Here is a 24,860-nt window from a genome sequence, read left to right as displayed (position 1 = left end):
TCCCAGCAAACTGGTGAAGAACAACTACAAGAGAGCCTTGAATACCCCCCGGGAGGTCCTACTACAACCTAAACCCAGATCAGAAGAGGAGGTTAAAATGACTTGTGTTACCACCTTCTGCCAGGCAACTACACAAATAAAACAGGCCATCAGAAAATTCTGGCCATTAGTCCAATTAAATCTGGAACACGAACCATTCCCCCGAATGGCTTTGAAACGCTCCAAAAATCTCAAAGAACACCTTACTAAGGCCAGATTTACCAGCGCTACCTCACGAAACACACTCTGGAATCTACGGAATCTAACTGGGCACCACCCATGCGGCAACTGCTCCGTATGTAGGTTCACCATCAAACTCAAAAGTTTCGCCATCGCAGGGAAACAGTGGGTGTTCTGCCACTTTTCTAACTGCAAAAGCCAGAACGTGATTTACCTTATCGAATGCCCATGTGGACTTAAATATGTGGGCCAGACAAGCCGACCGGTGCACAAAAGAATAGTGGAGCATCGCTCACGGATCAGATGTAAAACTCACACATCCCCATTAGTTGGTCATTATGTGGAATACCAACATAGTCATGATGACATGAAATGGTGGGTGGTGGATATGGTCCAAGGCAACACCAACACTGCTAATACACTGAACCACAAGGAAGCCTGGTGGGTTTTCAAACTCGATACCGTGAAACACGGACTGAATGAGGCCAATGTTGTGGATTATAGACCTTAGTGTTGATATACAATGTTGATCTTGTCCGTTTGAATTCTCTGTGACAAGACATACAGGGTGTGGATGTATGGGGCCAGGGCCTTCAGTGAGGCCACTCCACTACACGCATGACCCACACCACCCCCTTACTCCTCTCCTCCCCTCTCTTTGGTTTGGATTGGTTCCTAATGTACCCATGTGCTGTTGTTGATATGTGTCTCCGACCTCTTGTTCGCTGTTACTTATTGCATGATTGAATTCATTAACATGTGTACCAACTGTGACTTGACAACGTGAGACTCCTTTGTAATATTCGAATTTGTATTACAATGTTGATCATTTCTGATACAAACCTTGTTAAATTACCAGAAGCCTCTTTTATGTATGGTGTTTGTTTTTTAAGAAAGTGGATTTTCCACTACATTGTTATTCTGCTTGTACAGACCCAGCCCCCTGATTAGTTCCTCACATCAGGCACTCACCAGTTTCATGTACCCAGTTGAGCACACACTTTCCTTCTGTTCTCGGTGATTCCCGTTGGCTTTATACTGGAGCTACCTTCTGCTCTACTGACCATTTCGTGGCAGCTGTCTGAGTTTCTCTCTTCCCCCCCCCCTACTCTTCTTCCTTTTCCTCCCTCACTTCATTCCGGGCTTGACTCGTATGCCAGCATGGGCGCTGCCCCTTGGGACGCATGCGCTCGACTAGAACACTACGGCACTGTGCCATGCGCATGCGCCCACTCATCCGATACAGGAGCTCGCCACTGTGCTCATGCCCTCCCAGGATCAGTGGTTCTGTTCCCGCACATGCGCGGTGCCCGCACTTACGGGACCGGTGTCTTTACACCCGCGCATGCGCGCTCTCCCCTCACATTCAAGCGAATCACGCGCGCTTCAGCATTTTTAGCAGTGTTTTTCATTGTGCACTGCTCACTTGCGACACGCGATGCGGACCGGCGCGCATCCTCGAGATTTCCTCACAGCGACGGCTTCATTCGACACGCTGCTTGAAGACGGGTAGGCACCTTACCGCTAGGGCTCTAGCATTTTCCTCTCTAATGGGGTCACCCTGCTTCCCCCCTACTGAGTCAACATGCCCCTTCTCTCTCCTTATCCATCCTAGTCCCTGGGACCACATACCCTTTCCCCTCCATGGATGTGGTCTATACATCGTTTGAGCCACTACTTGCCCTAGTCTGCTTCTTAATTATGTTAGCATTCATATAGCCATCGCCAGCAGCCTCATATTCACTTCAACATTTTGGTCTGCTCTTGCTGTAGGATCTCCAGCTACACTTTGATTTCTTCTTTGGAACGATCCACTTACCTGCAAGTACAAGGTTTGACTGATTGACGCACACACCGGATCCTGACATGAATTACAACATGTCTGTAGTAAGTGTTGCCTTTCTGCTATTTTCCGGTGCTACACATTATTTGACCTGCACGGATGCAGTTTAGAGATGCTTCCGTTTTTTCTGATCCTTTTTCCTCTGTTTCTTGTATTCCCTTGATAGGCCTCCCAGCTTTGATACATTGGGTCTCTAACTCACCCTCTGCTCGACTGGTTCCGGGACCCCACGGAGGCACCAGCCTTTTTGGAACCACGGTTCCATACAGTACCTGTGCTAATTTGGCACGGGCCGCCTCCTTGGTCACCCTGACCATTGGAGCTTTTTTCCACTTTCCCCCTCTTCTCTGTTCAGGTGGGTAATGCCAGCCTACAGGTGCCAAATGTTCTCTCCTTTTGGCAACCTTTTAAAGCTTAATGTCTCCTTCTTTCTCGAACCCTCCCCTTTTTTAATACTTGTGCTTCACGTGCTCTACCATTGTTAGGCATGTATAGATTGATGAGATGCTGGGGGTGATTTGTTCTTACCCACTCTCCCCTTCTGATTTCTTTCCTTTGCTCTGTTTTCCCATGTAGAGCGACATCCGCAGGTCCAGATGAAGGTAGCCTTCACTGCCCGCCGAAACGTCTTATTGGACACGTAATTGCTATACGGCCCATTTTTCAAATCAGCAGGAATATAACCACCGACGTTGACCTAGGATTGGTCTCTTGATAAACTCTCACCAGCTGACCCTCCAAGTCATCAGGAGGACCAGACCTCTGGCATTAGTTTGGAACCACACATGCCCTGGGCTCCAAACCCGAGGACGTTTCAATCGGTCCTTTGGCCGAGGCCACCAATACATCAGACTCTGGTGGGGGTCGCATTTGGTTGCTTTGCCCTATCACACAAAATCAGGATGTGTTAGGATTTTGCTTTTTGTTGTTTTATTCTCTTCATTTTGTTTTTTCAACTCATCATATAGGCTGTGGATTCAATCACACATTGTGTGGATGGTTTTTTGTTTGAAAATGTTTATTTCTTGTCAAATACCAGAATGTATGTTCCATAGTATTTGATGTAATTCACTGTGCATTTTAATGTTCATGGTTTCGATTTTTGAAAGTACCATTTTTTTGTAAATGCTCCTTTGGGAGATCATGTTTATTTGTTAAACAACAACTGTACAATTAAAAATAGCCACTAAGCTATCACAGCAGTTTTCTCTATATATTTTCTTTTGCTCCAAGGTAGTAACACTCGATGCTCCAGGGTAGCCTGAGATATCAAATTAATTAGATATCCAGAGCATTTGGGTCCAACATTTATTGTTTTATAGGAGTACTAGTTTACAGCCTTTGTTCGTAGAGCACCACACGAAAAAACAGTGTGTGTAAAAAGAGTAATATTTTTGATGGGATATGGTCAGTTCCTTGTTTGTATAACAGCAGTTGTGATGCCCTTAACCTGACCTTCCCAACACTTAGGGTTTTCCCTCCAGTTTACTTGTTCAAGATACAGTTCTTACTGTTCTAGGGTATGTGTTGTATGTTACAGAATTATCCATTTGTTATTTACATTTGTTCTTTTAGAGGTCAGACAGGGAGACTTCCCTTCTTACGCTCCTGTCGTCCTCACACACATAAAACAGCTGGCATTTACCTATCTTTCTGTCCAGGACTCTTTGTCCTGCTACCACTAATACAAGATGAATCAGACACTTAGCTTCAACGAAGATCAAATAAACGACATTGTGGGGGGACCCACACTGTTCAACATGCAGGGCATGAACCTTAACGCTACAGCAACAGCATCTAGCGATGACTTACTCAAATTAAAGAAAAAATGCTTTCGAACTGAACTGCACGGCCATCTTCTGAGGGAGTACCTTAGGGCTAACATGGTTCCCTTAGGTTTGATCGTGCGGAATGAACCGGCATTATTCCTTGATGATCCCGAATATATGCTCGGGTTCAGCCAGATCGCTACTAAGTGCAGCAGAGACTTGATGGTGTTGACCATCACAGCGGCACAGAGGGTGCATTTGAGAATTAAGAAAGACCTAGAGAGGGACGAAGAGAAGTTCTTGAACAATACGGACCTGGACAATGCCAGGGAGAAGCTCAAGGAAATCGATAAAAACATGGACCAATTCATGGCGGATGCTTTAGAGAAGAAGCACAAGAAACTAGCGAAGGACATCAGTAGCTTCAAGATCGAGACAGTTTATCCTTATCTTGCCCCTGAATATAAGGAAAATAAGGAAAAGGAGAGGACACAAAACATTGGCTCTGCCAATAGACGCAAGAAGAGAGGTGTTTCTTTTTCAGACACCTCCAGCTCTGATTCTGATAAAAGCAATCAACCTCCAGCTCATGGTAATTTTCCATATCCTGGACCATACCCGATGCAACTGCCTTTTTTAGGGTATGGGGGCCCCAGAGGCGGACACTGGGGCCCCCCCCTCCGCCCCCAATGCCCCGCTTTGGGTTCCCCAATTGGAGACAACCGAGGGGGAGGAAGAGATCACAACGGAGGTACTAGAACCTGTTTGCAACACGATCCCTATATTTAACATCTCTGGGGTGAATCTGACAAAGGGAGAAATTGACGTCCTTTCTAAAGGACTCTCTTTTGTCCCTACCAATCCAACGAATTGGTACAACATGGATTGTGAACTAAGACAATTTTTTCGTAAAATTCGCCTCAAATCCTTTTTCCAAGACACAGATGATTCTGAACAAGAATCAGATACCGGTTTCCGTCCAAAATCCACATTTTGTCCTACTGAAGCTGAAGTGGCCCCGGCCATCATCACATTTGAGAAATGTGTGTTACAAGAGGTTCAGAAAATACGAGCCAAGACACCGGCACATCGACACAATTTGTCGAATGAGGAACGACAAGCCCTCAAGAACCTGGCAGCCAACACAGGGATTGTGATAAAATCAGCTGATAAGGGCGGGGGAATTGTGATACAGAGTAAAGACCAATATTTGATCATGGTTAATTCCCTCTTGGACGATGATACAAATTATAGGAAACTCAGGACAGATCCGACATTGGAAATCAAACATCTGATACAGGAGGCCACTACGTTTGCCCTGGAACACCAATGGATTACCAAAAAGGAAGAAGAATTTTTGAACACCTCAGAAGGACGTATCCCTGCCTTCTACGCTCTACCCAAGATACACAAAGATGCACAGAACCCACCGGGTAGACCGATTGTATCTGGATGCGGCTCGATTCTTGAACCCCTATGCAAATTCATAGATTTTTTCTTGAAACCCCTCAGCCAGAAGACACCTACGTATTTAAGAGACACAATGGCCACCATTGAATGCTTTGAAGGCCAACTACTTAATCCAATGATTAGCCGCATCGCTACAATGGACATTACATCGCTATACACGAGCATCCCGCAGACTGAGGCAATTGAATGCATGCGAGCACATCTGACCCACCACATGACACAAAGAAGGGTTCCGACAAATTTCATAATTGAACTTTTGGAATTAGCACTGACCAAGAACTTTTTCTGTTTCAACGAACGCTTCTACTTGCAAATTAGCGGCACGGCCATGGGGGCTGCCTTTGCCCCGAGCCTTGCCATCATTTTTATGGCAGAGCTCGAAAGAAGCTTCATATTGGATACTAAAAACCCATTTCTCAACAACATCAGCCACTGGAAAAGATACATAGACGATATAATTTTCCTGTGGGAAGGCAGTTTGGATTCTCTCCTTAACTTTCAACAGTGGCTCAATTCGTGTCACCCGTCTATATCATTCTCTCTTGAATCTAGTCCATCCAATATCAACTTCTTGGACCTAAAAATCAGTGAGAAGGAAGGTTCGCTGTCTTGTTCATTATACAAGAAACAGACAGATAGAAACACATTATTGCATTATACCAGCTCACACCCACGCAATTTGAGGGACAACTTACCATATGGGCAATTCCTCCGCTTGAGGAGGAATTGCACAGATAAAAACGACTTTCGCCAACATGGATTTGAACTTAAGGAACGCCTTCTAGACCGAGGGTATCCCAGCAAACTGGTGAAGAACAACTACAAGAGAGCCTTGAATACCCCCCGGGAGGTCCTACTACAACCTAAACCCAGATCAGAAGAGGAGGTTAAAATGACTTGTGTTACCACCTTCTGCCAGGCAACTACACAAATAAAACAGGCCATCAGAAAATTCTGGCCATTAGTCCAATTAAATCTGGAACACGAACCATTCCCCCGAATGGCTTTGAAACGCTCCAAAAATCTCAAAGAACACCTTACTAAGGCCAGATTTACCAGCGCTACCTCACGAAACACACTCTGGAATCTACGGAATCTAACTGGGCACCACCCATGCGGCAACTGCTCCGTATGTAGGTTCACCATCAAACTCAAAAGTTTCGCCATCGCAGGGAAACAGTGGGTGTTCCGCCACTTTTCTAACTGCAAAAGCCAGAACGTGATTTACCTTATCGAATGCCCATGTGGACTTAAATATGTGGGCCAGACAAGCCGACCGGTGCACAAAAGAATATTGGAGCATCGCTCACGGATCAGATGTAAAACTCACACATCCCCATTAGTTGGTCATTATGTGGAATACCAACATAGTCATGATGACATGAAATGGTGGGTGGTGGATATGGTCCAAGGCAACACCAACACTGCTAATACACTGAACCACAAGGAAGCCTGGTGGGTTTTCAAACTCGATACCGTGAAACACGGACTGAATGAGGCCAATGTTGTGGATTATAGACCTTAGTGTTGATATACAATGTTGATCTATTCCGTTTGAATTCTCTGTGACAAGACGTACAGGGTGTGGATGTATGGGGCCAGGGCCTTCAGTGAGGCCACTCCACTACACGCATGACCCACACCACCCCCTTACTCCTCTCCTCCCCTCTCTTTGGTTTGGATTGGTTCCTAATGTACCCATGTGCTGTTGTTGATATGTGTCTCCGACCTCTTGTTCGCTGTTACTTATTGCATGATTGAATTCATTAACATGTGTACCAACTGTGACTTGACAACGTGAGACTCCTTTGTAATATTCGAATTTGTATTACAATGTTGATCATTTCTGATACAAACCTTGTTAAATTACCAGAAGCCTCTTTTATGTATGGTGTTTGTTTTTTAAGAAAGTGGATTTTCCACTACATTGTTATTCTGCTTGTACAGACCCAGCCCCCTGATTAGTTCCTCACATCAGGCACTCACCAGTTTCATGGACCCAGTTGAGCACACACTTTCCTTCTGTTCTCGGTGATTCCCGTTGGCTTTATACTGGAGCTACCTTCTGCTCTACTGACCATTTCGTGGCAGCTGTCTGAGTTTCTCTCTTCCCCCCCCCCCCCCCTACTCTTCTTCCTTTTCCTCCCTCACTTCATTCCGGGCTTGACTCGTATGCCAGCATGGGCGCTGCCCCTTGGGACGCATGCGCTCGACTAGAACACTACGGCACTGTGCCATGCGCATGCGCCCACTCATCCGATACAGGAGCTCGCCACTGTGCTCATGCCCTCCCAGGATCAGTGGTTCTGTTCCGGCACATGCGCGGTGCCCGCACTTACGGGACCGGTGTCTTTACACCCGCGCATGCGCGCTCTCCCCTCACATTCAAGCGAATCACGCGCGCTTCAGCATTTTTAGCAGTGTTTTTCATTGTGCACTGCTCACTTGCGACACGCGATGCGGACCGGCGCGCATCCTCGAGATTTCCTCACAGCGACGGCTTCATTCGACACGCTGCTTGAAGACGGGTAGGCACCTTACCGCTAGGGCTCTAGCATTTTCCTCTCTAATGGGGTCACCCTGCTTCCCCCCTACTGAGTCAACATGCCCCTTCTCTCTCCTTATCCATCCTAGTCCCTGGGACCACAGACCCTTTCCCCTCCATGGATGTGGTCTATACATCGTTTGAGCCACTACTTGCCCTAGTCTGCTTCTTAATTATGTTAACATTCATATAGCCATCGCCAGCAGCCTCATATTCACTTCAACATTTTGGTCTGCTCCTGCTGTAGGATCTCCAGCTACACTTTGATTTCTTCTTTGGAACGATCCACTTACCTGCAAGTACAAGGTTTGACTGATTGACGCACACACCGGATCCTGACATGAATTACAACATGTCTGTAGTAAGTGTTGCCTTTCTGCTATTTTCCGGTGCTACACATTATTTGACCTGCACGGATGCCGTTTAGAGATGCTTCCGTTTTTTCTGATCCTTTTTCCTCTGTTTCTTGTATTCCCTTGATAGGCCTCCCAGCTTTGATACATTGGGTCTCTAACTCACCCTCTGCTCGACTGGTTCCGGGACCCCACGGAGGCACCAGCCTTTTTGGAACCACGGTTCCATACAGTACCTGTGCTAATTTGGCACGGGCCGCCTCCTTGGTCACCCTGACCATTGGAGCTTTTTTCCACTTTCCCCCTCTTCTCTGTTCAGGTGGGTAATGCCAGCCTACAGCTGCCAAATGTTCTCTCCTTTTGGCAACCTTTTAAAGCTTAATGTCTCCTTCTTTCTCGAACCCTCCCCTTTTTTAATACTTGTGCTTCACGTGCTCTACCATTGTTAGGCATGTATAGATTGATGAGATGCTGGGGGTGATTTGTTCTTACCCACTCTCCCCTTCTGATTTCTTTCCTTTGCTCTGTTTTCCCATGTAGAGCGACATCCGCAGGTCCAGATGAAGGTAGCCTTCACTGCCCGCCGAAACGTCTTATTGGACACGTAATTGCTATACGGCCCATTTTTCAAATCAGCAGGAATATAACCACCGACGTTGACCTAGGATTGGTCTCTTGATAAACTCTCACCAGCTGACCCTCCAAGTCATCAGGAGGACCAGACCTCTGGCATTAGTTTGGAACCACACATGCCCTGGGCTCCAAACCAGAGGACGTTTCAATCGGTCCTTTGGCCGAGGCCACCAATACATCAGACTCTGGTGGGGGTCGCATTTGGTTGCTTTGCCCTATCACACAAAATCAGGATGTGTTAGGATTTTGCTTTTTGTTGTTTTATTCTCTTCATTTTGTTTTTTCAACTCATCATATAGGCTGTGGATTCAATCACACATTGTGTGGATGGTTTTTTGTTTGAAAATGTTTATTTCTTGTCAAATACCAGAATGTATGTTCCATAGTATTTGATGTAATTCACTGTGCATTTTAATGTTCATGGTTTCGATTTTTGAAAGTACCATTTTTTTGTAAATGCTCCTTTGGGAGATCATGTTTATTTGTTAAACAACAACTGTACAATTAAAAATAGCCACTAAGCTATCACAGCAGTTTTCTCTATATATTTTCTTTTGCTCCAAGGTAGTAACACTCGATGCTCCAGGGTAGCCTGAGATATCAAATTAATTAGATATCCAGAGCATTTGGGTCCAACATTTATTGTTTTATAGGCGTACTAGTTTTCAGCCTTTGTACGTAGAGCACCACACGAAAAAACAGTGTGTGTAAAAAGAGTAATATTTTTGATGGGATATGGTCAGTTCCTTGTTTGTATAACAGCAGTTGTGATGCCCTTAACCTGACCTTCCCAACACTTAGGGTTTTCCCTCCAGTTTACTTGGGACCGTGGTTGAGGCAGAATTCTGCACAATTAATATTGTATTTTCCACTATGTGCCTGGCTTGATTACAGGTGTGACCTTGGCGTCGGCTTGTGGCATGCGAATTAGCAACATTTTGCCCTTGACTGTCTGCTTTCGCCGGGCTCATTCTGCGGGATCAGCAACTGTACTCTGGTTCATTCGATGTTCAAGGGAACTCTTGCTTGAGGCCTACTTGGGCCTGGTGTATAAGTGGAGCCATCTGATACACAGGCGCTTTAGGTTATGGTATCATATTGCTTTATCTCCAGTATCGTGTCTTCATTATACTTTTCATTATTGCGCATGGTTTTAGGAGAAGCGTGAGCAAACTTTTTTAGATGAGTTCATTGTGCGGCTGGCGTTTCTGCATTTTGAGAAGCCTATGTGAAAAATAATGAAGATGCTCGTCTGTGGGTGTGTCCGTCACCTACGTCGTAGCTCTGAGTATGTTCTTCGTGTTGATTGGTGTGGGAGTGTCCAGTGTGTATGTTGCACGGGTATTCTGACCGTTGGCTAGGTCGTCATGGCATCTCTAACGATGTGTTGAGTGAGTGCTGGATGATTCAGTCGAGTCCCTCCATGCCGCAGGCGTCGGCAAGTGTATGGCAGGCTGGCGGGCACGCGGGTGGGCACGTGGGAGGCCACATCCGTATGTTCTTGTACCAGGGTATTTGGTCGTCTGGTAGATGGGCAAACTCCTCTCGTGGCGGGTGCCTGGGCTGCGATCCTCTAGGCCAGGGGAGGGAGGGGATTGGTGGGAGCCTTTTCTTCCATTCTCCCACTTCAGTCCCTTTAAACTTCTCTATGGCCATCCGATCAGAGGTCCAATGGCCCTGATCAAGGAGGGGTTGGAGAGTGCTCCCTCCCCCACGCCAGTCAGAGTCACTGACTATGTGATAGGACTCCGGAGGAGGATGGGACACATGATGGCTGAGGCAAGTGATAACTTGAAAGCAGGTCAGGCTCTGGTTAAGCATTGGCATGACCAGAGGTCCAACATGGTTGAGTTCGCTCAAGACCAGCTAGTTATTCTTATGGTACCAACAAGACAGAGGGCCTTGCAGGACAAATGGGTGGGACCCTTCAAGGTTGTGGGAAAACTTAGAGAGGTGAACTATCTGGTGGACTTAGGCAATCCTATGGAGGCTCCTATAGTCTTTCACACCAACCGTCTAAAAGCTTATGTCTCAATACCAGAACTGGGAGATTTGCTTCTAGCTTCATCTCAAGAGGAGGAGGAGAGTGAACCTCTGCCTGATCTCCTCAGAGGCAAACGTTTAGATGAGAAGGTAGAAGGAGTTAATCTCTCTTCTAATCTGACTTCTGACCAACAGGAGGAGTACAAAGTTTTGTTAAATCGATTTGCCCCTCTGTTTTCTCTAACACCAGGCGTGACCCCTTGGGGCCAGCATGATATTGATACTGGTGACTATTTACCTGTCAAAAGCAGGGGTTAGAGAATGTCAGAACATGTAAGAACCCACATCAAAGGAGTGGTCAACAAGATGCTTGATCTTGGGGTAATAGAGTCCTCTACTAGTCCATGGTCTAGCCCAGTTGTGTTAGTACCAAAGGCAGGATCCAAGGAGTTTAGATTCTGTGTGGACTATAGAGCCCTAAGTGCGGTCACAAAGACTGATGCCCACCCTTTACCAAGGACAGATGAGCTGGTGGATAGAATTGGTTCAGCCAAGTTCCTCAGCACATTTGATCTCACGTCAGGCTATTGGCAAATAGCCCTGACTGACCATGCCAAGGAGAAAACTGCATTCTCCACCCCAGTTGGCTTATACCAATTTAAGGTGATGCCTTTTCGATTAAAGAATGCACCTGCTACATTCCAAAGGATGGTTAACCAGGTTCTGAATGGGATGGAGGACTTCTGCATGGCATACTTGGATGACATTGCAGTGTTCAGCCCTACTTGAAAAGACCATGTTAACCACCTAGGATATGTTTTGCAGGCTCTTGTCGACCCATCTGACCATAAAAGCAAGTAAATGCCAAATTGGTCAGAGTAAAGTGGTCTACCTTGGGCATGAGGTAGGAGGTGGTGAAATAAGGCCTTTGCTCAGCAAGATTGAAGCTGTGCAAAATTGGACAACCCCTTCTACTCAAACCCAGGTGAGAGCCTTCCTAGGCCTCACTGGGTACTACAGGATTTCACTGAGAACTATGGGTCCATAGCTTCTCCACTGAATGTAATCTCCTCTCCTAAGTTCCCTAAAAAGATCAAATCGAATGAGGAGTGCAATCAGGCCTTTGAAAGCCTGATGAAAGCCCTTTATCAAGCTCCAGGTCTCAGAGCTCCTGACTACCACCAACCCTTCATTGTACAAACAGATGCTTCCAATGTAGGTATAGGTGCAGTACTCAGTCAACTGGATGAGAAAGGTAGGGAGCACCCCATTTGCTTCACCAGTAGGAAACTGAAGGAACCTGAGACAAGGTTGGCAACTATTGAGAGACAATGTTTTGCCATTGTGGGGGCTTTGAAGAAGTTTAGACCATACTTGTATGAATCTAATTTCATCATTCAAACAGACCACCAACCTTTAAGATGGTTGATGCAAATAAAAGGGGAAAACTCAAAACTGCTAACATGGTCAATCTGCCTCCAAGGGTTTGATTTTACCATTGAGCACAGGTCAGGATGTCACCACCAAAATGATGATGGTCTCTCTAGGATGTTTATAACTGACTAGAGGTAAGAGACTCATCCAGGAGTGGATTAGATCCTCCTGTCCCTTAGTCTGTGGGGAGAGGGGGCGAGTGTTAGGGAGAATTCTAATTTTATGGCTAATTTCCCTTACCTTCCCTTAGGGTTTGTTTTTTTCTCCTGCTAAGAGTGAAACTCTTTTTCCCACTCTTAGACATTTTTGCTATGTGTGTTCTAGGCTATTTTTGTGTTTAATGTCTATGGGGTTTTTCTCACCTCCATAGGAACCATCTTCATTCACGTGTGTTACACAGCACCCTCCGTGCAGTGACACAGTGGTGTCGTAGCGACCCCCAAACATATACTCCATATCCTGGCACTTACTACTGTCTCCCAGGCATGTAAAGTCCCCAGTGACCTTACTAGTCAATTTTTGTGAACTAAACCAGTACAACCCATCTTACTATGGAGGTACTGGGAAGGGTAAATAGTTTTTCCCATATGTTCATTTTCGAGAGGGTACCGTACAGTCCCTCTCTCAAATGTTTCTGGCTGGTGGCAGTGGTTACTACCGTAAATATTCAACCGCAAATATTTTCCTATGGGATTTTCCCATTGTTCGAGGCTACCACATTTTCTGACAGCCTCTAGCATACCGCCGGTGTATTTTAATATTAACTTTACTCCGGTAGATTTTATTTGCCAGAACTTTAATATAACTTCTTTCTCGTGTCTTTCTCTAAACTCCTAACCCAGGTCGGGGATCCTTTGTTCGTCCTTTTGGTGGGCTTCTGCCGAGAAGCCCTCCTTTCAGTGCCACTGAGTCTGGGGTGGGTCCATTGTGTGGGAGGGGGAGTAGGACCCCTGGACAGGGTTGCCTCAGCAACCCATGTCGCACTCTATCCTGATAGGCTGGAGGGTCTCCCGCCAAGATGACCACTCCACTGTCTGAGTGACAGCTAGGCTGTATGAATGGGGATCTTTGTGCATAAAAGCAAGGTCCTGAGGACTGGAAGAGCAAGACGTCGCCACTGGAACTAAGAAGCCGAAGAGGAGAGAAGCCAAAGACATCTGCAATGACTGAACCACCGGTGAAGCCCTGCTGCAGTGTCTCACCACTTTTCTCCACACGACGAGAGAAGATCTTCATCTGCAAGAGCCTTCTTCCCTTGAGCTGGTGGGGCCAACCAGTTTGCCAATCGCCTTCCCGGACCTGCCGTTGTCGAACCGCCAGTACCCTGTACTCGGAGACCGGATAGTCAGGCATCAGTCCACCCGGACCGCAATTTAAAGGAGCGTACCTTTTATTCGTCGGGCAGCACCACGGCTGGTTTCATCCCTGGGTAGTGCAGTAACTCGAACCTTCCTCCACGACAAGAGCCTCTCTTCCTCTTCTGGATCCCCCGAACTGCAGGAACAACCACCACAGCAGGAGCCACTTCTTCATTTATAAGGTACATTGTTCCGCCAGTCCGCCATTTCTGCGTGGTAGTGCTAAATGTGTTTTAAATCCTTTACCTACCTGTTGGGTTGGCCGCTCCTCTCTCTTAACATTGTCTTTCACCTTCTGCATCCACCTTTTCAATCGTTAACCAAAGACTTGACTGCAGCTACAAGAACATTTTTCTCCTGGGCCCTTGCCCTGTACCACTGACTCTGGCACAGGCCTATTGACTCTGGCTAAATTTGTTAGAACTGCCTTCTCTAGATTGCTTCTCAACTAGGACTGTGTGGGTGCACCTACTTCTTATAACCCCCTTTTCCTTCACACTTTTATAACCTGTGAAGTACCATTTTGCTCTGTTTTCATTTAAGTGTTCTTTATGCTAAAGTGCTGCCTTGCCTAACCTTGTTCACAAACTTATGGGAAGTGTTGCTAGGGTGTGTAAGAAGATATTTCTGTATAACTTGTGTTTTCCCTCCCTTGTGAGAAATTGGTAGAGTGCCATTTGTGTTTGGTTTTCACTGTGCCGTTTTGCTCAGTTTTCACTCTTGCTCTACAATTTAACTAGGCAGTTATGCATACTTTCTTTGACTGAATTTAACTTGCTTAATAACTGTGATGAATGTATTTAACTAGAAGTGTGTAAAATAAATATATATTCTTCTTTATACAAAGCTTTGGTCAGTGTTTCCTTGTGCCATAGTACTGAAGGCCTATTATGTAAACCCTGAATACTGCTCATCTCCCACTTGAGATAAGTCTGACTGCTCAGCCACAGCTACCAACTAAATCTTTGTGGTACAGACTAATACCAAAGGGGATTTATTGCTCTCACCTGTAGTCCTAATCTTCTGTAGTGCTCCCTAAGGGAACTGCACAGAATTCTGCCTAACATGCATTAGGAGGAATATCGCCATAACTCCAAAGGATGGCAATGCTCACCCAGACTCTCATGTGGATGATGATGATGCAGGTGATCCCAGGCCTCCTTCAGATGGACATGATTATGAAACGCAAGTTTGCTCATTGAGAACTATTTTGAGAAAATATGTATTCACATATCATTGTACAGCCACTCATTTAGAGAAGCACATCAAAGACAGACACTGAATGACTGGAATGTGGTCTGTATATTCAACAGTGACACAACCATTCCCACCCACCACCGACATTCCCACCAATCACCATCCTCATCCCCAAAAACCAGACATGCCTACCCACCACCCAAGAAATGCATGTAGCATGGCATGCCTCACTTCCGTTGGGTCTTGCTAGGTCAATGCGCAGCTGATGGTGAGGGGGTGCTCTCTGGCAATAGTGTCTCACTAGGGTGTGGGGAACAATTTTTCTGTGGGTGGGGCCAAGAGTAAACTGTCCGAACCACCCCTTGACTGTACTGTAGAGTGAGGGTAATTGCCCTCAGCATGGTCTCATTACTTGCAGAAATTGACGCGGCCAACTTGTGCACATTCTGCACAACTACCGTGGGGGCAGCAGTGGCATCTGATCATCTCTGGCTCTGACTCTCCATTACCACCCTCCTTAATGCACCCTGAGTAGCGTCACCAATGGCCTGGCATTGTCTCAATTGTTCCTGTGCCATGACCTCCATACACTCCTTTTGTTGTTCCATCTGACAGAGGCTATAGTCGGCTGTGTCTCTGCTATATGACATCAAGTGTATGTTGGAGGATAGGGGATGGTGGGTCATGGGGCAGCCTCGCCCTGATTCACAAGGCTGGCTTCTGCATTGACATCATCAGCAGGCGTGGCAGAGCATGGCCAATGAGAGAGGGGAGTGGAGTCATGCAGCTGAGTGTCACCCCTTGAAGAAACAGGAGTGTGTGGGATGGAGTCTTCTACTCATATAGGCAAACATGTCTCAGATGTGGTAGTAGTCACAGTGGTGGTTGCCACCTTAGAACCCATTGGGGTGAGGAGATGATGGTTTTGGTGGTGAAGTGATATGTGGCTGGGGTGGTGGTGGGCACAGTTTCAAAACTGCCAGAGTTGTGGATGGCACAGGTGCTTGGTGTGTTGACAGACTATGTAGATGCAAAGATGGTGGCCCTGGCAAGGCGGCAGATTATTCTATGTTACCAGATGCATTCCTGCGGATCTATGTGCTTATTGCACATTTATTACTGAGTAAAACACAAAGGTCAATTTTCTTTACCCCTTCTCGCCGCATATATATGCAGGGGGAGACACCCAGCAGCTAGTCCCCACTCCCTCCCACATTCATTATTTACTTTACTCATCCCTCCACATATATGTGAGGTGAAATGGGGATGTTGACATTTAAAACCTTTGTTTGCGCAGTAAATGTATGTGCAGTAATTGCAGTAATTGCATGATCCTATTCCTGCACAGAATCCCCGGAGAGGTGGCAGAGGGCAGAGGGTAGTGCTGGGGTTGGTGAAGCAGTGGCAGAAGCGCAGGCTATGCTTATGATATGATGGGGTGCTTAGGACTTGATTTGTTAGCTCCATGCACCCAGTGAAAGTACAGCATGTCTTCCAGTAAATGGGCTTGGCAGTCTAGTGCTCATGGGTGATATAATGTCAGTAGTGCTGATGGTATTACCAATGCCTTTCATCTACTTGCATGCAGTAGGTGATGTGATGTCATAGTGAAACTGGAGGGTGCACATGTGGTGTGTGGAGTGGTGATGTGCGGTGCTACACAATACGGATTGCCCATTCACTGATGGGTAATGCATCCTACCCCGGCCTTGCTGCTGCTCTTTGGGGCTTGGATAGGTGACATGTCCTCCTATAGAGCTATGTGGCCCATTGCATTTCAGGTTTGGGAATACACATGTGCAACAGTTAAGAGGGATGCTGCATCTCTATGGACTGAGGATATTGCGGCCAACTCGGGATGCACGATGCACCGAGTATGGAACTGGTGTCGTACTTTGGAGTGTGTTCTCTCAATGTATGTCCAGGTTTCCTCTGTGTGACCTGCCTTGTGCCCTAGTTATTGATTTACACAACCCATTTGTGCATGTGAATTGGCAAATGGACTATGTTGTACTAACTGGGCTCAACTTGGCCGGCAGCTCCACCATCGACGGCTCATACACACTCCAGGCCAGCCACAAGGAAGATTCTGTTGATCGTCTCCTCACAGAGGGCCAGTTTACGTGGCTCTATGCTGCCTCCTCATGTGGTGGCTGTCTCCTTGTGACAGAGTGCCATGAGACTATGCACCCTGTCCTTGAGGTCACATGAGGGCTTATTTATGTCCTCTGTGTCCAGAACCACTGCTCCATCTGCCACTACCTTGTTACACACCTCTACCCAGATGGTAGCATCTCTCTGGACTGTGCTTATTCATCTTGAGGCCCCAAAAAGCTCTTTAGCATGGGCCAACACCTCAGCAGAAGGTACGGTAAACTCTTAATCAATAAACTTTGCCTTGAGCCGTCTCATTTCTGACACTTTTCCTATTCTTTCACCCCCTGAAATGATTGCTGGTTCTTCTTCCTTGGATGGCAGCAGGAAATTAGTGATAACGAATGGAATGGATTTTTAATGGGTGCCATCTCCAGTTGCCTGTTTTCATTCTGAGGCTATTTCTGCCTGGTGATAATTCCGAAGATATTTGCACGATTTATAATTCTGTAATTCTTGCAAATGCTAGTTCTGGTAATGGCAAATCCTCAATGTATAGGAAGAATTAGCACTCTGTAGCAGTTCTTGGTGATAATTCATCCAGATGAAATTACCGTTGCCACCAGGTCGGTTGGTGCAAAGTCATGCACCCATAATATGGTGATGATTCCACTGGACACATTGACAGAAATAGTAATTTTGCATGGGAGAAATAATGTCATTTTTATTATGGAATTCGAAATCAGGCCCTGAACTTTAACCTTTACTGCCCAACTCATAACGAGGCCTTATAAGAGAGCACCTGGAGACTGCCCTTGGGTGGTAGCGGTGCGCGGTATGAATCAACATAGCATGACCTAACATAAGGCCTGTACATACGCTTACAGTGAAGTGGGTATCTGAAAGCATTCTGGCGGTCCATTCCTCTCCAGTGAAAGTCTTGCAATATTGCGGTGTCTGACACAATATAGGTATGCCCTCAGTGTTTAAAAATGAATGCTCTTAGCTCCTTAGTGGAAGGTTGTTGCCACATTTCTTCTGAATGTAATGTATTCCTTCCAAAGTCCTGGAATCCCTTTTTCTTACATTATGGGCACAGAGATACTATTGCTGGTAAAAATAAAACACCTATTAGATAGGACTTAAACTTAGTTTCCTGAACCTAAGTTTCAAAATGAACACATATGTAAATAAAAGAAAACATAGAATTGCTGCAGAAAAAAATATTTGAAGAGCACAATATTTATAACTATTATATGCATCAATGTGTGGACAACAGGAGGCACAATATGTTTTTCATTGGTTCCCTGCATTTTATTAAGGGACAGATTTGCTAATAGAATCTCCTTTTTCAAATGCCTGCAGTGCCCCATGCATCAATCAGAAAACATCTGCATCACAGCTCAAAAGAAGAAGCTTCAGAAAAAGCTTTACACCTGCCCTGCTGCAGGCAGTACATTGTTCGGAGCTCTGCACACCTTAAAGGGCGAGGCATTTACATCAGAGTGCACTTACCAATTAAATGGATGTTTCTAAGGTGTTAATCTGAGAAGCCACAATTGGAAACAGCACGTTTTTGGAGTGGACATGAGTTCCACATGCTGGAGAGAGCGTCAAATCAATGATTATTGAAGAGCCATGAAAGGCACGAACCTGTGATGTGCAAAGTTGGCACCTTGGGCCTCACTATGAGTTTAGAGGTGAAGGAAAACATGGTGTTAACATTCCAGTAATTGTGTTACTCCCACTTTACCGCACCACCAAAATAAAAGCTAGTATGAACAGTGGAAGAGATACCTACAGCATGTTGCTAGAGGTATCTCCTCCACATTACCTTCATAAAATGGAGAAATTACATAATGCATTAATTCCTACAAATAACCCTCGGAGTCTAATGGATATTTTTTCTCCACTTTCCCCTCTTCTTTATCCTTTACGATTTCTTCCTCTGAAAGCCTTCACACCTCTCCCGGCCTACTCCACACCATGTCATCATCCACTCAAAATGTCTTCACCTTCCTTGTGGTGCTCTCACCACCTCACCCTGCTATCTCTCTGCCTGTTCAACCACCTCCAGATATTACTTCTGCTCCTTTCAATTTCTCTCCACTGACTCTTGATGTACTTCTAGCATCTCAACATGCCCTGCTGATGTTTCTTCTACAGAGCTATCTCTGGCTGTCTCAACATCTCCACCTGATTTCTCTTCTGTTCCTCTTGATGTCTCCAGAGTTCTCTTCCTTCGCTCTCTAATTCTGCCTTCATCTGTTTTTCTTACACCCCTCCAATTTCTCTCCAATCACCTTTACTCCTCTTCTCAAAGTCACCACCATTCCTCGATTCCAAGTCACCTCCTCTTTTCCAGCTTTGTCTAAACCACCCTTTTCCTCCAGGTGTCTCTGGCTTCAACATACTACTTCTCTGCACTCATGCTCCCTCTGGACTCCGATATCACCCTAATCAGCCCAGCCTTCTCTAGAGGACTCTAGCCCTGACCCTATCGACTGCCCAGTCTATAAAGTTTGTGTGTATGTAAGAGCTTTTACAGGATTGCTTTGTTTGTGCTTCTCTGTTTCACAGGCCCAGGCCCACCAGTATTATATTTGCAGCTTGATTCCAAATGAAGGCCAGTAACCATCTTGTATCTGCGTAAATCAAGTACATGGGGGATGTCTGCTTCTGTGAGCGTGGGCACTCTTCTGTTGTTCCTTGATCTATCTGCTTGTTAACATCCATTGGTAAGCAAATGGCTTTGACCCGCCCCAAAAGATGCAATAGCCCTGCCCTCCCTCATTATTCTCATTGTTCTTCGCACTGTGGAGCTGCAGATTTAGTTTTGCATGCATCCTGCAGAATTTCCTGTCATCTTTATTTCATTCACCCATGTGATTTGGTCTAGTGTCAAGGCTACTTCATTGAATCAGTAAGCAAATATTTGTGGCTGATTTCAGGTTAACCTGTTCCCTAAAAACGGCAGCATCCACGGTTTGTGCTTTGTGACAAGTCTCTGCCACGCAGCCAGTAAAGGCTAGGGGTGCCCAAAGTATCGTCCCCACAATTCAATTTATTACTCATATGTAAATGATTTAGTGCACAAGATTACCAGCTTCAAGGTTTTGTTAGAATTTAGAAATTCGGTTTCTTATTACATCTATGAAACAAATGTCAACATATACAGGCATTAGAAAAGGTGCAACTCAAGCACAAGCAAAACCTGTGAAATGTAGGATAATGACAAAGAAAGTCAAGAATAAGGTGCTATGGGAAAAGATTTAGAGGAAAGCATATTCATGTGAAAAAGAAGTCAGCAAAAAGTACTTTTCAAAATGTAGTCATTCTATAGAAGCAAAGTAAAGTGTGACAATATTAACAGTGATATGGTCACCACAAAAGCTATTTTTAAATACATAAAAATACAAGGCTACAACCTTAACAATGACCCAAACCCAGAATAAAACCCAGTAATAAACAGCCCGTCAAAATCACCATAACCGCATCCTTAACCCTTACCATTACTCTAAGTATAGCCTTTGTGCGACCTTGAATCCTTAGGCTTTCCCTAACGCCAAACCTTCTGAGGGCTAAACCATTTTATTTGCATATTACTCGACACAAAGTACCCAATAAACCATTACTCCAACTCCATCACCACCTATTCACATATCTGAAAGCCTTTGTTGCAACCCAACCCCATGCTTTTTTGTGAACCTAACAGCATCTCTAACACATACTTAATGATTACTCTACCATTACCACTAGGTTTATCTAAATGTCTTTCCTATGCCAACATCTCGAGCCGCCTCACCTCCCTGTCACTTTTTTAACACTTCCCCACACCCTTACTCTGTTAGCCCAGACCTTACCATTGCCTCTTCTCAGACACTTACTCTACTCTTAATCTACCTAAATCCTAACCAAACAACAACATAATGAGCCCTCCACAACAATCCTGATGCTAACCAGTACCCTAATTACAAACAAAATCTTTGACAAAACCCTAAGTCCTAGACTTATCCTAACCTCCATCCTTTCCCTAAACCATAAAATCACAAGTCAACTAAACCAAACCTAACCCTAATCCTTACCCTTACAGCACAGAATTTGTGGCTACATTCAGCGGCATTTGTTGACTACTTTTTGCTTGGTGACTTTTCACTGCAAGAATTTACACTAAGACTTTTTCACTAACAGCATCATACTGACAACATTTTCACTGCATACACACTAATACATTCTGGGCGTTCACTTCTCAGAAGCAATATTCAGATCAAAGCAGTATCCAGAGAGAACTAAGAAGCTGCCTATTGCCAAATATTGATGAGAAGGGTAATGCTGACCTAGTGGAAAAATGAAAGATTATTATCCCTTGATGAGGAATAATTCCTGAATCTCTGATTGCCGGTCATGCATGTAATTTATTTTCTACCAAAATACTCTAAGAGGGTTACAGTTTCCTACCTTTCAGACACATAGGTAGTGTGATAAGGGCTTTGACTGTACCCATAGCTCTAAATATAGACACAAATTTGAAACCATGGAAAGTAAAACAAAAATCATATGTTCATGATTCTCTGCATATGTTCATTATTTTACAGACTATTTCTGTTGGTCGAAGTTTATTTTATTTATTTATTTATTGTTCATTTGTATAGCGCCTATATACAGGGAAGGGTTTCAAGCATTCTAGCTCGTGGGGCAGTTGGAAACAAACAAGTCATTCAGAGCCCTTGACTTTATGGATGATACAGGCATACACAGAGCAGGAATAAGTGCAAATAATACATATAACAGCAGAGATAACTCTTTCATGTCTGACGACAATCCTTACTTTTTCAAAGTGTCACAGCCAAGCTACTATGCAATGCTAAGTTGAAGTGGGTCATAAAATTATATAGCAGAATAATAATAATAATAATAATAATTTAGCATTTATATAGCACTACGAACCCTCAGGCATCTGAGTGCCGCTTATTATTACCCACATTGTGTGGTGCTACGACCTCAGAAGGATGAAAGGCTGAGTTTAGTCCTGCCGAAATTCGAACCTGCATCAGCAGGCTCTGCACAAATGTCAAAACAAGCAATCTACTCGATGTGCTATCGGAACAGCTATGATAGGCATGATATAAATACAGTGGAAGAGAGACGAAGGGAGGAGGAGTGTAGGAAAGGTAGACTACTGGGCAATAAAACGCTCCAAGTAGTTAAGCAGTTTTAAGGTATAATGGAATGGGCAAGTAGGGTGGAGGGGGTATGAGGATGGGGGGTTTGATAACAGAAGTGGGGACAATACACCAACAATACAAGGAGGCTAGAAGAAGAGGAGAGTGCTAGCCGGGAGGTTGGGTTAGGGTGGGAATGGAAGGGGAGGAGGAGAAACAGGGGGCAGGAAGTAGAGGCTGCAGATGGCACAGCTAAATTCGATTTTAGTCAGGACAAGGTGAAAACACATGCAGCAACAGGGCACAGCTACATTCTGATTTTTTACAGGACAAGGTGAAATACATGCAGCAACTGGGCACAGCTAAATTCTATTTTTGGCAGGACAAGGTGAAACAAATGCAACTGGGCAATTATTGGGAATCCAGATGTGATGGTGTGAAGGAGAGACAGTCCCATATAGCGACGTTGAAGTTAGTTTCAGGGAACTAACCTTCAGAGAAATGTTAGATGCTCCATTGATTTCGGGTGTCCAGAATGTGTGGAGTTCTCCACAGCCTCCATATGCAGGTAGGGGGTTAGAGGGGTAGGAGAGGACACATAGACCCAGCCAGGCAATGGACAGGGGAACAGACTGGGCCTTAAGATGTGGGCCTGTAGTGAGGGGGCCGGCTAAAGCCTTCCCGTCCCCAATAGGGCAATATGCGAGTCTCCAAGGCCAATCGAAAAGCAGGCAAGGTGGGAGAGGAGGACAACAATCCTCCTACTAGCTTTCACAGCAAACATCAGCCATCTTGGAGTTTCCATGAGGCCCAGAAAGGAAAATGGGCAATATCAGAAGTGCTCGTCTACGGCTGTATGCACGCCACTCCCAAGATGATAGAGGGGCAGCAAATGCAGCGCGGAGTACGCCACGTTCAAAGAGAGCGCAATGATAAAAAATATATTTCTATTTCTATTTTGTAAATTCAATTAAAAAGCGATCTTCAGATTTTCAAGGCGGACATACCTCGTGTGCAGAGTAGTTAGGGAGTACACAATGCAGCATCAGGCGAAAAGCAGGAGCACCCTCTGGGCGTGTGGAGAGGGGCAGGCACATCATCGTGGCTCCAGTGAAGGGGAAGAAGGCTGGGTGTACGTGCCCTTTTTACATCCATGCCACATGCTTTGACATTTGACATGGTCAGATAATACACAGCAGAGAAATCTGCAAGCTTGTATTATCACTGCAAATGTATTAATATCTAAATATGAATTGTACCCTGCATGGAAGAACACTTCTCAGGGGTATCTGGATCATGTCATTTTGTGGTCTGGATATATAGATTATTTTGTGCCACTTTGAATGATACAGTTGAACACATGGTATTTTATGGAATTCCTCAGTCATATTTCATTCTCTATTAAACTGGCTTTGACATATAGTTATTTCCAAATAGCCCTTTTAAATTTGAACCTTTATATGATATATAATCAGTTACAAAGTCGAATGTTTAGGGAGCCTGCAATGGTCAACTTAGTGCTACAAGCTTAGTAATGACAAGAAAGTGCAATCAATAATATACCTAAAGGTGAAGTTGTTCAACTTAAGTGCAATTGCAGAAAACAATATGAATATGAGACACACGATGCATTACTAAAACACAAATCCATGGCGTGTGTTTACCACAAGAAAATAATTGAAGATGTCAAACAATTTGGCAAACCAAGTCAAAGAAGCAATCCACTGAGTAAAACAATGTACAACTGAAATGGTAATGGGGACAGTGAGATTTATCATGTGATAACCATTGCAAAGTTATGGCTATTGAACATTCTTAACAAACATTGGCATATTCTCACTCTGGATGATAAGCTAGGAAACAATACAATGGACAATTGTAATTGGTGCTTTATATTGTAAAGCACCAATATTAAAGCAATCAATCAGCCACAATGTTCTCACGAATATCCCTAATACAAGACAAACATGGCTAATTATGAAAACTAACTTTTTTGCAAAAGTGAAAATTGCATACTGTGTTCACATGCATTGAACAAAATGAAAGATCTTAAAATGGTCCAATAGAAAATGAAAATTCAAATTATGTATCAATTGCAAAATAAAATATTGTGTGAGTCATCAATTGCATGTGCAGCAAAACATATTGGGAACTCCATTAAAGGAGGATAATGGAATACATGCACAATGTAAGGCAGAGATACAAGATACCCACTGGCAAGCCATTGGCAGGCAGAACATGAACATGAGAATCATAGGAGAATCGAAAATATTGGTGTAGAACAAGTGCCACCATTGTTATTCAGTCGAAGTAATAAAGAATTGAAGCTATGCCAAAAAAGTGGGAGGTTGATGTTTTCTTTTGATTCAACAAATATCTAAAGTACATTTGATAAGACATTGCTACAGTTAGACATAACCTCAGTATGCACGTTTCTAAATATGTTCTATTGCCTAAAGTGTAATAATGTCACTCTCAACATGTATTGTTGGGTGTCCTGACCCACGTTTGAGCTATCATGCTGCAACATTTGGTGCTGTGGGCTTAGAAAATCCAAGATGGCCAAAAAGCCCACAAGTGCGCCAGAATCCAGGAGAACCACGCAGTTTGTGCGCACACCAAAATGGTTACCTAACTTGCCACCCACCAGTGTAAAGAAAGATCTTTGTTAACAAAATCCACTGTTACTGATGTCAAAAAGTTGCTGAAATCGTGGCTCACCGGACCACTTTAAAGATTCAACCCTTTTGTGGGGTTCCACTTAACCATTTTACTGTAAGGAGCCCCATCAAAACAATGT

The sequence above is a fragment of the Ambystoma mexicanum genome, chromosome 2p (genome assembly GCF_040938575.1).
Source record: "Ambystoma mexicanum isolate Mex_15411 chromosome 2p, UKY_AmexF1_1, whole genome shotgun sequence".
Lineage (NCBI taxonomy): Eukaryota > Metazoa > Chordata > Amphibia > Caudata > Ambystomatidae > Ambystoma > Ambystoma mexicanum.
The sequence above is the reverse complement of the archived record's forward strand: the minus strand, read 5'-3'. Positions refer to the sequence as shown.